The sequence below is a fragment of the Neodiprion pinetum genome, chromosome 7, assembly GCF_021155775.2.
Source record: "Neodiprion pinetum isolate iyNeoPine1 chromosome 7, iyNeoPine1.2, whole genome shotgun sequence".
NCBI lineage: Eukaryota > Metazoa > Arthropoda > Insecta > Hymenoptera > Diprionidae > Neodiprion > Neodiprion pinetum.
The window spans coordinates 2760824-2780330 of NC_060238.1; the positions used below are offsets into that span (position 1 = coordinate 2760824).

The window sequence follows — 19507 nt, forward strand, 5'->3', positions numbered from 1 at the left end:
ACTGTTCAACAATATTCAAGTTTTGTGGGAAAACGTCAGGGAGTTCTGAATTTTTTTACGGGAAAAGTCAGGTAATTTTATTTGAGCACAATCGGCGCCATCCTGCAGATGATCCAATGATCCAGTGATCGAGGGATCGGTGGGATCCGGTAATCGACTCCATCCGGTGGTTAAGGTGTCCAAGGTGATCCCAGTGATCGAGTGATCGAGTGATCAAGTCCGGGAGGTAACGACAGATTTCGTTGCACAATTTTCGCGAGCTTCATTTTTTTTGTCCGAGTTATCCGTGTTACATACAACAGACTAGCACGAACGTCTTCCAACGCGCCCCCACGACGAGGGGTGGTACACGACGCTTACAATTACTGCAGAAAATGAGGAAAAAAATGCATGGCGGAATACGCGAAACTTATCGTAGGCATTAATTGAAACGTAAGAAGCTTAGAAAATGTCATGTTTCGTCTAAATTCCACGACACAACTCGTCTTCCACCCGCATAAGTGATGGAAAAAACAAATTTAAAAAGTGTTTACCCTCAAGGATAAAATTGATTACAACGCTTCTTTTTATAGTAACAAACGCAAACATAACAGTCCTAGATACAGTTCGGAAAAGGGTTTCTTTTAGATTTCGCTCTTCTGCGAGATTCTTGCACTCTTTTACTAAAAAATAGCTCACATAAACGGGCTGGGCTGGAAAATTTTTTTTACAACCAGCTCATGGAAGTTGACATTTCGAAAAGGACTATTTTCGGAAATTTCAAAATTGAGATGTCCTTAAATCTTTCGGTGACTATGTTTCGCATGACGAAACAACAGTTTTTATCAAACCTGAGATGCGTGCGATTTTTTTTAGTACCGAAACATCTGCGTTGAAATTTGCGAAAACCAATTTTTCATAATTTTCAAATATTGCAGCACATTTCAAGATAGATTTTTCGGTACAACGAAAAACCGCCCGAATGTCAAGTTTTGTAAAAACTTTTGTTTTGTTCAACAAAACATAGCCATCGAAGGATTCGAGGATATCTCAATTTTGAAATGCCCGAAAATAGCCTTTTGCGAAATTTAAACGTGATTCGGGCAGTAGTGACAAATTTTTTCTCAATCCATCTTTTTCACGTGAACGATTTTTTAAATGAAAAAGTGCAAGAATATCGGAGTGAAGCAAAATATACAAAAAGGCCTTTTCGAACGGTTTTATTCTATTTTATCGGTGGAAGACTGTTACTTTTTTGTTTTTTACCATAAAACGAAGCATTGTAATCAATTTCATCCTTGCGGGCGGGAATTTTGTAATTATTTTCTTCCGCCTACTTATGTGGGTAGAAGACGATATCGACGGTTGCGTAGAATGAACGGCTATCTCGAGCATCAAGCGTATGTTGAGATGAAATTAAAGATTATCATTTCGGCATAATGACGTTAAATTGATAGTGACATTAAATGTGTAAATACCTACATTCACAAAACGGAGCTTGTATTAATTTTGTGAGGCGCTGGCGAATTTCGTATTCAGCCTGACAGTGCTATCAACGTAATTTGCGGCCAAAAAATTTCAAACGCGAAATACCCGGTTTTTCAACGATCATTCGAGATAGACGGTTATTCTACGCAACCGTCGATATTCTCTAAGCTTCTTATGTTTCATTTAATGCGTACGATAAGTTTCGCGTATTCGGCAATACGTTTATTTTTTTCAATTTATTTTGCTGTAATTGTAACCCCGCCGCAATCCCCCGCCATGAGGGTGATTTGACAGACGTTCGTATTAATATTATATGTTGAACATTTAACTTAAAAAAGATGAAGCTTACGGAAATGACCCGAAAATTTTTGACGCTGCCTCCGGGACTAATCGAGTGATCGAGTGATCCAGTGGCCCAAAAATGGATGATCCGGTGACCCGAGTGATCTGAGTTTCGATTCGAGTGAGCCAGTTGAATCGAGTGATCGAGTGATCTAGTGATCGAGCAGCGTGGTGAGAGACTTTTAAAACCGGGAAAAGTCAGGGAGATATGATCGACCAAATGGAGAAACGTACTTTTTTTTCATATAAATCGTTATCAATCTTTAACTATGCTTCATAAATTCAGTTAAACGGACCTTCGGAAATGGAATCGTTCAATTTCTAATTATTCGTCTCAAACGAAGCAATGCTACGTGTTTTTTAGATCGAAATTAATATATTCAAGGTGCACAACCTCCCGAGCTGTGAAGTCGTAAAAGCTGCTCAACAATATCAAAGTTTCGTGGGAAAATGTCAGGGAATTCGAAATTTTTTGACTGGAAAAGTGAGGGAAAAGTCGAGGGATTATACTTGATCAAAATTGTCGCCACCCTGATAATGCGAATCCAATGATCGCGTTTTTTTCTTATCGATTTCGTAAACGGTATATGAAAAAGTAAAGAACTCTCGATGTGTTAAGTCTGCAGCTTTTCGATCAATTTTTATTTCACCAACAACCGGGTTTCAAGCTTCAATTGACCGCGCCTGTTTCGCGTCGGCCTGATACTTTTTGGTTCCGAGAGAAAGCGCGGCGCTTTCAAGTCGGCGGCTAATTCACGGGGATAAAAATCGCGGAGTGTGTTGCGATAATGAAGAATCTTGGCGTAAGTATTCATGAAACACATCAGAGGTGTACAATATTATTTTTTTAATGACCCTCTTGTCTCGTGTTTCAGGGCAACGGAATAATCAAAAACAACTGTTGTAGAAAGTTGATTTGATTCCACTTCGAACGGCAACTTTTGCGTCAAGAGAGGTGCTGAAGAGAACACCAGAGTCATTGACCAATCAGAGCATTCAGCTATTCGCTGCAGGTAAGAAAACAGCGTAAACGCAAATTTCATTCGGTAGAAAGTCGCCAACAAATTTTAATTGACACTGCGTGCAACGGCAACTTTTCCAAAATGTCATCCCTTTACGTGCTACTCGTACGGTGTTTCCGAGCTCAGAGCGACGCCAATCGCTACCGAACAGTCGTAATGAAACCACGTAAGCCGTAAATCGAAAATTCAGATCGCCATGCGCAGGCTTTGTATTCGGGACATGGCAAAGCACCGATACCTTGTGGTTTGAGAGAAAAAAAAATGCTGTTCAACGTTATTCTATCAGTATATTAAGAGATTACATAAACTAAAAAGATTTACGATATCTTTTTTCAATTGCTCAAAAACTCCTCTTCAATTTTTTTTCCTTGTACTTAAGTGGATCTAAATATGTTTAAAATCACAATAAACAACAACAATTAGTGAGTTTGGATGAACATATATATACCCATATTTAACACAGAAATTAGAATTTCACTTTAGTAGTAAAGAAAAAACAAGAGAGAGAGAGAGAAAAAAAAATCCATCGAAATTTACGTGACAGAATTTCTTTTCACAAATTCGTTCCTCATACGCAACGAAATTATTTACTCAATTTTCTCATGAGGGAAAACCATCGCCGGCCCGTGCAATTCATTGAATACCCAACAATCACGATTCGCTGAATAAATAAATAATTGAATAAAATAATCTCTATTTACGCTGTAGCGTTTTTTCGAATATTTCAGCCTCCGCGCGATCGCAAGACGCGTGTGTCGACAAAGTCGCGAGAAACCGAATCGAGGCTATCTCGATCATATCGATAATATCGATGATCGTTTCTCGAGCTCGAAATCTTGCACGCTTACCTTACACGTATGATACCGGGGAATTTATAGAGGAATTAGTATGTAAGACTGTATTCCGGGAGCCTGGCAAAGAACCTCTCTCGGCCCTAGCAGGCTCGTCACGTGACAAACGCCCCTTAACGTTTTTGCCATCGACGACCACGTGACCCACACCGTGCTGCACAACCGGTCGGTCGGGCTTAAACGATTAGTTCGAGGGCTCGAGTGCGCTCGTGTGATCCTGTTACTTAATTAGGGTTAAATTATGCAGGTCTGGTCTGAAGAGAAAGGGCGAGAGAGGAAGAAAGGGGGGGGGGGGGGGGGGGAGCTAAAGAAGAAAAGACGTCCCTCCTCGTACCTACACCCCTCGAATAAATTGTGCTCGTCTAAAATTCCGCCCCTCGTTTCACGAATCGTCTCTTTTCGACAACTCGAGCTTAATATTAATTCTCTGTCTCTTTTGTTGTACTTGAAAAACATGTCATGTGCCGATTGGTTTATTTGAACCAATAAAAAATAATTATCGTATTTTTGGATTTATTTTTGGAAACAATTCATTTGGAGTATGTATCGGTCGATTTTTACCGTAGTAATTGAACGATAGTGGAAAATTGCGAGAACGCGATAGAAAACAAAAATTTGCTTCACCTCAGTCTTGTATCTGCTTGATGAAATTGACAAGAGAAGGAAAGGAAAAAAAAAAAAAACAAGAGCAAAAAATTACCGTCAATCGATTGCGTATCATTGGTAAAATGTTCTTTTTTTTTGATTTCTTCATCTTCTTTTCTTTTCGATGTTTTGATAAAACGTTTGAAAATATTAATAAGAATATCTTTTTACGATCAAATGTTTTTTCACAGACGTCACTGTTGGAAAAATTCAACCCAAGCATAATGTCTCGGCAGTTTCACTTTACATTTGCATCATTTGTTAACATTTTAATTGGCATATTAACATTCAATTTGTAATTGTCGGTTTGTTTATTTACTTATTTTATAAAATGATACATTAAAAAATAACTGATACATTAAAATCGTTAAATCAGGTAAAAAAATTTAACTCGGCACATTTTTTTTATTTCTAACCATGTACGAGAAATTCGTTTACGGATAAATTCAAAGTTGGGCCATAACAGCAACAACAACAACAATAATAATAATCGCCACAATCGTGCAGAGAGTGTGCGCGTGTATAATATAAAGAAAGATAGATGAAGAGCGTGGCACGAGTTTGAGTTTGTTGAAAATAGCCGGTCACGAGGCAGTGAGTTATTTGACGATGGGTAATTATCCATTTTTAACAATTTTTCATTCTTCAGGGCGTGTGTGTTGGTATTTTTTTTCTCTCTCTCTCTCTCTCTCTTTCTTCTTTTTTCTCCTTTCTTTTTTGAATTATATAAACGTCCGCTGTAGGTAGGTACATACATACGTGCGCATTATAGATATTTTTTTCACCTGCGGCATTCCTGTCTATGTACGTACAAGTACGTACACACATATGTGTATGCTCGAAGCTCCGATGTATCGAAAGTTCTCGTTTCAACTCGACGATTTTTTACATGTCATACCCGTCCAAGTACGTCATTTAGCGTAGGTTACTCGTGCCGAGACTAATCGTGATGAACCCGTCGGACCTTTTCGATGGTGGCCTGCTTGTATAAATTTATATGCCGTGTACCGTCGTATGTTAAATATTGAGGTTCAAGTCTGGTTCATTTAACAGAAATTGAGCTTTTTTAAAAATCTCAAAAAATTCACAAAAATCTTATTTTTGAGCCGGATCATTCTGACACCCGATCCATGATGGGACGAATTTTTCATCTGTTTTCTTTTTAGCACTTTTAAAATTTTAAACAAACGGAACACGATGTTCAAACGTTTCGAAAATTCTCTGTTTAATTCTGAATATTTTCACTTCTGGACTTTTGTACAATTGAAACGTCTACGATTCAATCAAATCGTATGGATATTTTTTATCCCATTTTCAATGAGTTCTCAAATGTCTTTCGTTTGAAAGACACACACACACACACACACATATATGTATATATATATGTACATATGTAACAGTTTTTACGGCTTGGCTTCTTTCATGGACATTCTTTTTATCATCGGAAACGTACAATTTTTGTATCATCTTGAAGCTAACTTTAATTTTCCTACATTTCTCAAAATTCCAGTAATCTCTGTTCTTGTATTTTCCTTCTTTTTTTTCTCTCAATAAATCTTCCCGCATCACTGATGCAATAATAACGATAATTTGACGAAATCGTTTCTTTACTTCTTCTTCCGCAACGTCGCTGCTCCTCCACCGCTGCATATTATCCGTCAGTCATAAGTCTCGAGTATCAAATGCAGGCAGCCTCGTCCTCGTTCAGAGAATGGCTGGTTTGTAACATATGCGGGGCACTCGACGCTGTTATCTTTACCTCACAGCAATAATATTACTCTTGCCGCCCCGTTTGTCCCATCCTTGGGTTTCCTTGTGTTTGGACTGTCTTCGGATTCTTCTTGTTTCACCGAAATTTTGTTTCATCTTTTTCTTCTTCTTATTTTTTTTTTCTTTTTTTTTTTACATACTGTTTCATTTTCCTTGTCTTCGATTTTGCTATCTTTACAGTTCTCACCTTTATCTCTTCACTCGTACTCTTCGTACTTTCCTTCCGTTTTTTACACTTGTGCTAATTTTGCTACTGATGTTCAAATCGTGATTCACTCGATCGACGGAGAACAGGATGGATATTTTAATTGCTCGTATTATATATTATACACCTACATTCAAACCCAAGATATTATGACCAGACAATAATATAACTTGGACAGGATTTTCTAACGGCTGAAACAACCGACGATTATAATTTTTTATTTCTTTCTTCATTTATTCTTATTTATCCTTCGTTCTGTTGTTTTTTTTTTTTTTTTTCAATTTTGGGAGAGTGACTTTTTTCATTGTTTCTGCGAGGGCGAGGAAAAAATTTTTATTACAATTTATGTTTATGGCTGCCATGAGCTAAGCCAGAAACGCGTAAGGGCATGAATAATAAAATAGCTTGTATCTAAATGGTAAAAAGATGAACCTTGATCCTTAAGTGTGTACAAAAAATAAAAATTATAAAAATAAAACAAAACGTGTCAAATCAAGGACCGTAAAATAAAAGAAAAATAAAAAACTCGACTCCTTTGTTTTTTTTTTTTTTTTCTTTTTTGTTTTTACACCAATTACATGATTAGATTTATCCGTTTTTTCGCCCTCTGATGAACAAACGTCTCATTTTTCATTCTCTTTTCTTCTTCCGAAAGTGAAGGACAATATTTTCACTCCAACTTTCTTTTCCTCGATAACTCTGACTCCCAATTGCAAACATCTCCATTTCTTCTTCTTCTTTCTCGCTTACGATTCTGAGTTTCAGACATTTTTTCACTCTGTTTCGCGTTTCATTTATTTTTCTCTTGTCAAAAATTTAATTTATTCAAACGTAACATTATTCCTTTGCAGAAAGTTGATCGATGCAAAATTCTGTTGACGATTAACGGTAATCGGCAAACGGTACCGGCGCAACATTCAATTCCATATTGCGCAAAGCAACACTACGCATATGTTGTTGTTGTTGTTGTTATTATTATTATTATTATTATTATTATTATTATTATTATTATTATTATATACCTGCAACGACGACAAAGCTCAAGCTAGACATACGTTGCGTCTCGTCGTCGCCACTTCGCGGGGGAAAAAAAGAAAGAAGATTCTTTTATACCAGCATGCTCGATCCTCCCTCCTGATCTATGTATGTAAATCTGTACAACATCTCTCCACCTACTCCTCAATTTTTTTTTCTTCTTCGTTTCACATGTCTTTGGTCTTTTTTTTTTTTTTATTTTTATTTTTTTCCGTACTCCACATTGCCTCACATTTTTCACCACCATCTCGTCATCTCGCACCCTTCAAGTTTATATGTTGTTTCTGTGCGGTCTGAGATTGAACCCATCAAAATCTGGGCAAGAAAAAGGAAAGAAAAAAAAAGAAAAAAAAAAAGCGTCGAGAAGACAGTGGAAGAATAATACCAAATACGTGTACTGATCATAGAAAGAGGTTGAAATAAGTACGTCAATTGGCGGAATCCGGTTGCAGATTATTTATTTCTTTGTTAATTTTTTTTTTTTTTTGTATATAAAACTTGAGGAAAGGGTGAACCAAAAAACAAAAAAAAAAAGAAATTGCAACAACAATTGAATAAAAAGTGTGAAATCTCTGGTAGGAATAATTCACTTTTTTCTCAAATCTGCAAGATCGTAATTATTAATATCAACTTTCTTAAAAACTTTTTCTCTGCATCTCTCTTTTTTTTTCTTGTGGAAATTTGATCGTATCGTTTGACTCATTTCTTTAAAATGATCTATATTACTGGTATTACATATGATTTTACAATTCTATGGGATAAACGCCCCCCGTGTATAATTCCGGTGTTCAACTAGCAAGTGTATAAAAACTATGCCCACCAAGTACCCGAATAACGATTATGTTTCATGACAAACTTTGTCCGCGCATGACCAAAAGTTCCGGATCTACTTGTAAGGCAAGGCGCTCAGGAGAAAAGCTGTGACGAGAAGTTCTCACGGTGTTCTGTTTTCCTGGTCGAAAGATCCGTTTTCTTGTACTTTCTTTTCTTCTTTTCCTTCTTCTTCTTCGTTCTCGGTTCTTGTACAGCTTCTTTTTTTTTTTCTCAATTTCATCATCTTCTTCTACTTCCACTTGTTTATTATTCTAACTTCAATTCACTCATCAACTTTTACGGTTTATTGTTTTATTTTTTGTACTCTTCGACAAGAGCATCGCGTGGCGCGCAGATTACGAATAAGAAATTAGCCGAGAAATTTCGAACCCTGAAAAGAAAGCCCAGATCGCGTCAATTCTCAATCGATTTTCATCCGTTCCAACGAAATTCTAAACTATAACTGTTCGAAACTTACAATTTGTGTACAGCAGGTTGCTTCGTATTTTAACTATTCTTCTTTAAGGTGCCACTGAAAAAATTTCTGACAAATATTTAAAAAAACAAAAAAAAACTGATGTAAAATCTGGAGGAAGTAAGAAAATATTTAGAGGTTGTTACCAATTATTGTAATATTTTGTATTCAGTCTTACGTGTACATCTTACGGACTTGTATACATATATATTAGTTTATTTTTTTTTGAGTCGTGGTCCAATTACTTATTTATTATAATTATTTTTTTCCAGTACATGTCACAAATTTTTTGAGCAGCTGCTTAAAAAAAAATAAAACAGTTAAAAAATGAACCACCCTAGTGCACAGGGATGTATAATGTATACACTTCTGTTCATTAATGGTTTAGCTCGGACGAAAGTTTGGCAATCTATATTTATACTCCCATCTTTGTTACTCAGACGATGAACGCAGAGCATACAGAAGTTTTAGAATGGCCAATTTCACTTGGGGGAAATTGACGATCAGTCTCGAACCGAAACCGTCTTGATTCCACCCCAAACACGAGGGGTTGAAATTTTTGCGTTGGGTTTAACGGATGGTGGTTCTTTTTTTTTTTTTTTTCTTTTCTTTTTCTTCCACCGACAAAAGAGACGTTCTTTAATTGCCTTGTTCGCGCGAAGAACGAGACCAAGAACCATCAACTTGTTATGGAAAATTGGAACACCTAAAATGGGGCTTAGCTCAGACTTCTCGATAGCTGGGCTCCTGCTACGAAGTTTCGAGCCATTGTTCAAGATGGCGATAGATCGTTCATTTAGCGGAGACAAAACAAGCGACAGTAACCATGTTTGAATCGCGATTAATGTTACGCCGAATGAATTGGACTATGGTGTCTAAATTGCGAGATAGTGAATTTGGTCTATGGGTGTGAATTCAAGCTTGCCCTCATCGTCATCCATCATCCGACCGTGCATTGTATCTTTCATGCATGCGGGTTCTCCGCTGAATGGTAATAGCTCGAATTAAGCAATCAAACAACAACCGTTGATTGTAATTATGATGATAACGATAATGATGATGATGATGATGATGATGATGATGATGACGACGGTAATGGTTATTGTAACGACGATGAGGCCGAGGAGGAGTACCGCTCGGATTTTCTAAACCGAAGTTTCTACGCTTGGAGCTCCAAGTTTCTTAGGAGTATCAGAGACACAGGAGTTGAAGATACATTCACTACGGTTCGGACGTTTGTTCAGACGGTTTGGGCCTTCCCAGGTTGGGTTAGGTTAGGTTGAGTTCTGCTCGATGGTTAATCGGCCACTTGGTCTCCACCTTTTTTCTATTCCTTATCCTTAATTTCATTTTTTCAAATCTATAACGTAACGATCATTTTTCGATTTGATACGCAAGAGAGATATTTGTTTTTTTAGGTGTGTTAGCTTAGGTTCGGTTCTCCTCGATGGCAAGAAAGAAATTAATGTTTAGACATGTTAATGTATAAGTAGCTAATTAACTTTCACGATGTTAGAATTGAGAATTCGAAAACAAGTTTAAGCGGGTTTCCCAAACGAAAGCAATTTAAAATTGTAATTTAATTTAATTTTTTCTTCTCGGAGCGAGAATTCTTGGGAATTCTCTGATCGTACTCGAGACGAGAAAAAAGTGTCGAGAAATCGAGAAATCGCGTCTTGATTGTATGCAATTGTAGACACTGTAAGTAGTTTTAATTTAAAGATTGTTTTTACACAGCTACTTCAGGTACCTACGATTTGTTCAATTAAAATACCGTGTGATTTATATTTTTACTTGCTTCAGGAAGAAAGATACATGATATTCAAAATACCTACTTTTTCATAAAAAAAAAAAAACAAAGTAACACTTTTGCAGAAAGTTACTTAGAGTTTAATTTAGCTAGTTGTGTTAAGAAAATATGCAAGTAATTAAAATTTTAATATCAACCAGACTGAATAATTAATAAATGTTGATGACGGTTAACAAGCTTAAATATATTTTGCACCTAATTAACAGTTTTACGATTTTCATACGAAACGTTTTATAATAGTCTATGATTATAAGTGAACAACGATTTCTCAAGATAAACTCGTGACGTTTTTCTATTCTTTTTAATTTTAATTTTTTTTTTTTTTTTTTTTTAATCCTTGGTGAAAATAAATAATACCACACGTCCGGAAGGTAGTGAAAATTTATGAAACAATTATCTCGCGATCCTTTTCGTTCGTATTTCAGGTCTGTGAAACTAGCGTGCCAATTTTACTTAAACGCGGGTGGTTTTTTAGTCGCGCGATTGTATCGGACGACTGCCGAGACGTTCCCATGGGTTATTCTTTGGGTTAGATGGATACAAAGCCCGTAGTCATTAGGATTTGATTAGCCCGATTTATCGGGACACTTTAAACCCTAACGAGACATTGTATGCATGCACGTTATAAATACGCGTCGCTTAAATATCCCCGCACGTTTCTACACGTATACGTATATCTCAAGCGGCGTTTCTCCGCATTCCTTGAACGAGGAGCCAGACAAGACTCGATGCATGGACGGCGAATCTGAAACACAAACGCCTGAGAATGAAAATGACGACGCGGGGGTGAAAATCGGATATTCACCTGCGGTGGTGGTCAATGCCGGTTAGAATAGTTGGAAGAAGGTTGAATGTCGGTAAAATATATGGGATAGGCTTGGCGAGAAGTAATTGCTCAAGGGAACTTGGAGAACGGGAATGGAATGAAGACGTAGCTTGGAACACGATAAATCACACCTGCCACTTGTCAAGTTCTTTATTAATCTGGGAAATATTTTACGTCTGCACTTTTGATAGTTTTATAACTTTCGGGACAGGATAAATATGTATTAAATATTAAAAAATTTGTACGTTAGGGTAGTGTTGTTGGTTTTTTTTTTTTTTTTTGTTTATTTATTTATTTTTTTTTGTTTAATCCTTTTTTTTCTTCTTACGTGACCTTTGAAAAGTTATTTTTTAGCTCTCAAACTATGCCTCGTGAAACCGGAACTCGGTGGCAAAATTTTGAAAGGTGAGTCGTCCGGTTTTAATTTTTCAAACACCGGGATCAAAGTATCTCGAAAACTGTACAAGTTGGGAAGCTGTTTTTGATTTCATTTTGCAGATAATCAAATTTTTTATAAGATATATTTCGGTTGGAGTGTTTGAGAAAATTCAAACCGGATGAGGTAGGTTTTAGAATTTTGCTACCAAGTTCCGGTTTCACGAGGCATAGTTTGAGGGCTGAAAAGTAACTTTGCAAAGGGTATGTATGAAGAGGAAAAAAAAGTTTAAAAAACCAGCCAAATGTATTTATAATATAGACTTATAAAACACTAAAATATGTAGGAAAAATATGGTGTAAAAAAATAACAACTAATGAATGAAAGCTGATCGTCACTTTTGAAAGTAATTTTTCGAAATTCCGTACTAAGTTTATCAGGTTCTCAAAAACGGTCTTAAACGACTTTATAGATTGAATGATGCGTTTAATTATGTTTAAAATAATATCAAACTTGGGAAATTTTTGTCTGATAAAAGTTAAAACTTGTCAAGTTTTCGAAAAGAGTTTTATTACATTGAAAACCATATCAAATTCTTCAAACAATTTGTGCAAACTTTGGACACGCGGTCTCATCGTGATATGATTCTAACTAATTATTTTCGTTGAAGGAATGGAAAAAAATTAAAATGTATTGCGAAACATGGAAACTTGGGTGGGGTATTACAAGGGAGGAATTTTCATCGATAAAAAATCGGACCTTCGTCAAAATGATGAAGAACAACAAGAACAAGAACAAGAACAAGGACAATTCGAACCTTCGCGATAAGACCGAAGTTCAGAAGCTCCAGGGTCGACGGTGATCTCGGTCTCTGGGATATTACCTGAAACCCGATTGAGATTCAAGGCGACTAAGGGATCCGTGAGGCGAGGGTGGCGTTTCGGGATGTTATCCTCGCAGGGATTTCGAGGCGCGAGATTATTATCGATACGCGACATTCTGTGTTATAACATCGCCGGTGAAATCCCGAGATTCCCGTCCCAATCGGTGATCTTCCTTCGGGATGAATAAGCCGATAGAAATCCCTTGTCCCTTACCCATTTCCACCCTTATTCCTGCTTTCCCACAATCAATTACGACAACATTTGTAGCGTTGTGTATTGTAACAGAACGGTCGGTTTCGATCATTCTTTTGCTGCGAATATTTGGAAAACTGAAATAATATGAATGAATGTTTGGTAGAATATAACTGACATTGGAATATTTTTTATACGAACAGTTTCATTCTTCAAAAATACAACTACTAACATTTACAAATCACTCTTAATCAACTTGGAAATAATTTTCAAACTATAAACCAATAAACAAGCCTTTTAAATTCTTACACACATACATTGCAATGATTTTCAAGAAGTCAAATCCGCACTTGTGTTAGTCCATTGACAAAATAACTTTATTCAAATAATTCATACGCACAGTTATTACTCGCGACTCGTTTTTCTATACAGGTATGTTAATAATAATAATAATAATAATAATAATAATAACAACAACAACAACAACAACAACGGTGACCGTCCCTTCTCCCGCTTGTCACTCGCAGCATCCGCCCATCCGGCTCTCCTGGCCTTTGGGCAACCGGCTCTTTACTCCTTCGTCAGACCGCCGCTACCTCTAGTTTTTTTTTTTTTTTTTCTTTTTTGCCCTTATTGAATTATTATGCAAAGTAGCAATTAACCCCCGACGTTCTCAGCGATGGAACGACTCCATTTGGCCAGGGCTTGTCGTGAAAGGTCAATCACTGGTGTTGCTTACTTTGCGCCTCTCACGAGAGTTATACGCTGCTCGGTGAAAGAAAATGAGGGGCGTCGCAACGATTGTAAAAAACGAGAAATCAAAAATCGAGGGTTGATTTTTTTTTTTTTTTCTTTTTTTTTCCACATCAGTGACAAAAAATAAAAAAAAGAACGAACCGGAAAAACAGTTTTTTTTTTTTTTTATTATTTCTCTTTTATATAAAATATAAAAGAGTATATATAAATATGTATAAAAAAAAAAAAAAAAAAACTCAACTTTTATCGGAAATAAAGAAACAAGTACCCACAGATTTGCAGATACTTATTCTGAAATTTGTTTCTTTCTGCAACGGATGTTCGTTGTTTGAAAATTAACGTTTACATCGATAGTTGGGAAAACCGGTATCCATAGATACCTAGGTGGATGAATTTTCGACGAACACGCCCGGATGATCCCTTATACCTGCAATTATTCGCCAAACTCTAACGCCCGTTTGCGAAACACGAAACACGAAACGCGAAACGCATTTGCGCGTCAGTTACGCTGGTAATTACCTTCCTCTGTGCTGCTGCTGCACGCGTGGATCGATCGGATCTATCTATCGATCGATGCATGCACACGCCGATGAAACTTCCGCGGCGTCAAACATTGATAAAGGGGCGAATTAAACACGCTTGTATTTTCACCTCGTACGCAACGCAGCTCACGAAAATTTAACACTCCAAAATCATCAACGAGCTTCGATCAAAATTTTCTCAAAGTTTGATAACACGCGCACGGAGAGCGCAAAACTAGCGAATTTGTTATCAATACGATTTTTTTCTTGTTGCCGATTTTTCTTTTGTCGTTATGCGCCCAATTTTGGCCCAATTCGGGATTTACACTTAACGACTGTGTTATTGTATAATCTACGTATACCTCGGTATAAAAATATACGTCAATGTTGGTAACGAAAGATTGTTCCGAAAGAAAAAATTTACGTCGCTTTTATTTTCCATGGTTATCATTGATTGAAATTGTTCTTTGTCACATCGTTGAAGAGGAGAATTAAGAAAAAGATTGCGATTGACATTTTTTCCAAAAAAAAAAGTTACTCAGGCTGACATTGAGACAGTCCTCGAACTTTTCGTTTTCACGCTGCAGGTTTCAAAAGTTCACCGAACAAAGAAAAAAAAACAAAATATTGATATTCAATTCGTATTTCAAACTACAAATTTATATTCGTTCGCGATTAACGATTTTAAACGAAAATATTACGATTTTGAAAATTTTTACTCTATTCAAAGATCTCCAAACGACATTCGTGACGTTGACTATTAGTTACCAATTCACTCCAATCATCGTCTAGCCTCTTCTTCTTCTTCTTCTTCCCATACGGAAAATTTTATCGAATCAGATATGAATTCCCATTAGAGCAATCGGCTCCATAAGGCAATAGCTATATCAACAAGACATCGACGATATTTCTCATTTCTTCTTTCTCTCCCTCTCTATCTTTTTATCTCTCTATCTCCATCTCTGTCCCCCCCAGCCGGATACATTATGACCAGCAATTGAACGCGAATAATCATCTGTAAATAAAATCCATTCTCATGCTCTACGTCATCGTGGCGATGACTTCATTCACGAACAACGATTAGAGGGAGAGAGACACACAGAGAAAAGAATAAAAATGAAAATAAAAATAAGCATAATCTATAGCATGTAAAAAAAAAAAAAAAAACCCCGTACCGTAAGAATACCAAGCCGAGAAGAATATGTAGAAGGAGAAAAAAGTATGTCGTAAGAACAATTTTTGTATACAGTACACACCATACGTTTGTTACAGCGAGTGGTGGGCGAGAAATAGTCGAGTGCAAATAAGTTCTAAGAATATGATTGGTAGTAATGATACAAGAAAAAAAAAAAATAAATAAAAAGATGAGAATAATAATAATGTATATATATATGTATACGTAATGGTATAAACGAGGCTTAGCAAACGTGAATTGTACATCTGTTGGGTGAGTTTCTCTCTTTGTCACGACGACGATCAACACACGGTGTAGATGTTGCAAAGCCAGGGGCATAAAGTCTGCTAATTTCTAAACGAAGGTCGAATCCCTTCGGTTACCAACCTGCGTACCTACAACACGTGTACAACTTACACCACGTTATTTAATACTCGAGCGTTTCTCTATTCATGTAGGTGTATCGTTATGGTACTACTGTACGTATATATAGTGTATCGTTATGGTACTACTGTACGTATATATAGAACAACGTAACGCGGTGAGCTTTCTAATCACGGCTCTAGCTCTCTTGCGGACATTGTATACGAGATTAGAGTGTCCCAAAAAAACCGACTATTTTTTTTTTTCAAAGAACATTGAAAAATCGTCAGAGTATCTCTAGAAAATGACCCTGTGAAAATATAAGCTCTTAATATTAATATTTAGAGGTGGCGATTTGTAATTTTCTATTTCCCATTTAAATAACATGGGAAAATTTTTTTTTGAACTTTGGAATTTTGTGATGGGATAACGAGCTACTTCATAAGTATGACAAAATCAGGTCTTATAGGAAATTTGATGCTCTACAAAAAAGATCTGATTGACATTTTGCGTAAATCCAGCCGTTTCAAAAACATCGAGCCTCAAACTTCGGACTGTTTAAAATTATGCTTTTTTTTTTCGTAAATACAACAAAAATTAATTTATATGTATTATAAACCCAGAATTATCAACTGAACAATAAATATATGCATATATTTGACGGAATGCAGATCCGAAACCCAGAATTATCAACTGAACAATATATATATGCATATATTTGACGGAATGCAGATCCGAAATTATATTAATAATTTCGGATCTATTAATAATTTCGGATCTGCATTCCGTCAAATATATGCATATATTTATTGTTCAGTTGATAATTCTGGGTTTATAATACATATAAATTAATTTTTGTTGTATTTACGAAAAAAAAGCATAATTTTAAACAGTCCGAAATTTGAGGCTCGATATTTTTGAAACGGCTGGATTTACGCAAAATGTCAATCAGATCTTTTTTGTAGAGCATCAAATTTCCTATAAGACCTGATTTTGTCATACTTATGAAGTAGCTCGTTATCCCATCACAAAATTCCAAAGTTCAAAAAAAAATTTTCCCATGTTATTTAAATGGGAAATAGAAAATTACAAATCGCCACCTCTAAATATTAATATTAAGAGCTTATATTTTCACAGGGTCATTTTCTAGAGATACTCTGACGATTTTTCAATGTTCTTTGAAAAAAAAAAAATAGTCGGTTTTTTTGGGACACCCTAATATATATATATATATATATATATATATATATATATATATATATATTTATATATATATATTATGTGGGGCATTCCAAGTCGATTTTAGCAGGGTCTGATCCTCGCCGTCTTGGATTTCGTCCACCATTTTTTATGTTATTGTTACAACTTTAAAGGGCATTTGTGTTTTTTGTCGTTGTTTGTTTGTTTTTTTTTCAGATTTTTCTAGCCTCCACGGCGTCCTCGGAGATCCTTAAATGAGGATATTGTGGCATTCATTGCGACGTTTTTTAAAGTTGGTGAGAAAAAAATTACATAAATTGTGTGGAGAAAACGAAAAATATTGCAATCAAAATTGAAGTTGACGGGCAGGACAGTAATTTTTTTTATCAATTTTTTTTTTTTTTTACCTATAAATCAATTTCTCTTAGTGATTTTGATTGTTTTTTTTATTTCTTTCTTTCTTTATTGACGATGCAGGGTTCGATATATTTTCCCTTATGCAACAACAATCTGTAAATTTCGATTGATGCGCAAAAAAAAAAAGATAAGAAAAAAGAAAGGTAATTCAACTTCGAAATCATTTTTTTCATGTAATTTTGATTTTTAATTTTGAAATTTAATTACAATTTACAGATTGTTACTATTAAACCCTGTATCTTCAAAAAAGAGTCAATATTGCAAAAAAAAAAAAAAAAACATTCCTGCCCACTTCAACCTCGACTGGAATATTTTTGGTTTCGGGCACAGAATGTATGTAATTTGTTTTTTTGTTTTCTCATAATTTTCATAAATGTTGAAATCGTTGTCAAATTGCCGGGGATGGTAGGAGAAATGTGGGATAAAAAATCGGAATGCCATTTAGCGTTGAAGGAACAATATAAAAAATCGTGGACCAAATCCCAGAGGACGAGGGTCAGATCCTAGTCTAATTGACGTGGGTGGAATGCCTTATACGTATATATAATAATATATATGTATATAGATGTCTGTGTAATATGGGCAAAAGTCGTTTTAAACATTACAATATTTCGGGACTCTCTCTTTCATCGTTGTTTAAGTCGGTTGTTATTATCATCGTTCTGTAATCTCGTTAGCCGTGCCGCCGTTGCTGCTGGACGACGACAAACCGTCGAGCCACAAATACAACCCCTTTACTCCTCTCCTCTAAAGCTCGGAGAGCCGGCTTGCTCGACAGCCGAATCTAATCCCATATTCTCAGCATTAATGCTACGCCGTGACGAGACTTTTACTCTACGCATATAATATATCGTTCCAATAATTACAACGACAACGACAGCAACAATAATAACGAGAATATTATAAATAACACTAGAAATAATTCTAACGTTGGGCCTTTTTATTCATTTCATTTCATTTCAATTACTTTTTTCTTTGTCTCTCTCTCTCTCTCTCTTTTTCTTTTCTATACTCTGCAGTTGTTTTTTATAAAAAAAAAGAAATAACGTCGCGACGTTGGAAAACAATTTTATTGTGTCGAATATCGTGCCTTTTAATGGTTCCCAGCACTTTTTTTTTATTCCTCATTATTGCCATATAATGGGTTTGCTGCCAAGGCTTGAACGGATGTGATAAATAACCACCGTTATGATTGTTACTTCTTGGCGCATTATGTTTTGCTTTTAGTTCTATTGTACGTACTTTGCGGTTCGAGCCACTTGTTACGGTGAAACTTGACTACTTTTTTTTTTTTGCACACTTTGTTCTTTCTGACAGTTTAGATATTTGAAATGATTCTTGGGATGAATCGAACGAGTTGAAAAGTTTTAAAAGTTTTTCATATAATCTGATGGGAATTTGAGAGATTTTAAACGGTTTGCAGCAATATTTGATGAGATTCGAGACAATTTCGAGAGATTTTATTACGGATCGGAAACATTTAGAAGGATTTGAGAGATTGAAATAAATTTTTTGAAGACGGTGTAAATTTATGTTTAAAAATTTATGCAATTCCAAATGCTTTTTAATCTAAAGGATGTTTATTTTTTTTTTTTTACGTCTCAGAGGATCTTAATAAAAAATTAGGTTACGGCTTAAGAGTTGGGTCAATTGTAGAAATTTTTTTTCACCAAATCAAAAATGGCGAGGGTCAGACGTTGGTTGGTTTCGCATGAAATTCCCCGTATATGATAAATACACCTCGTGTTATTCCGGAAGTAAGGCTTTTCCGATATTTCGTCGCATTTAGTGCGAGATCATCAAAGCGAGGTGGAGTTTCCGAGATATTAATCGCCAAATTTATATTTCCATTCGTGTTTTCTTGGTCCATTAAAAAACGTCACACCCTGTATACCGAGTACTGTCTATCTAACACCGATAAAACCACGAAAGCGTCGGAGTCACGCGATGTGACGCAAAATGAAAAATAAAAGAGGAAAATAGAGAGAGAGAGAAATAACAAATCCGACAGCCCGATGCGGGGATCAAAAAGAGTCGCAGCAGAGCCGGTGATCTCCTCCTCTTTTTGCGAGGAGGCTAAAGCCGGGCATCGCGTGAGTGCATGCATGACGTGCTTTATATTTACGTAGCTAACTTTTCAGGGGCTTCGTCGTCATCCCCCGAAAAGGAGGAACGCCAACGAAAAGGCAAAAATAAAATAAAACAGGGGATGATGGAATTGGAACGGAAAACAAGATATTATTATTACCGTTGGCCGGGTAAACGAAAATTCCATCCTGTTATTCACTTCGAACAAATCAGGGCTGAAAATCCTCCGAAGATGTGTTTGTTTTTTTTTTTTTTTAGTCATTTTTGGACTATCG

General features: G+C 36.0%; 1 long non-coding RNA gene across 1 annotated transcript in view; it reads left to right on the forward strand.

Annotated features, from left to right (window-relative positions):
- The first annotated feature begins 1867 nt into the window (after positions 1 to 1867).
- The window catches only part of LOC138191210 (uncharacterized), an 81970-nt gene continuing 64330 nt past the window's right edge, over positions 1868 to 19507 (forward strand). The window contains exon 1 of the long non-coding RNA XR_011177552.1: positions 1868 to 2822. This is a non-coding gene — a long non-coding RNA (uncharacterized lncRNA). The remainder of the gene's footprint in view (positions 2823 to 19507) is intronic.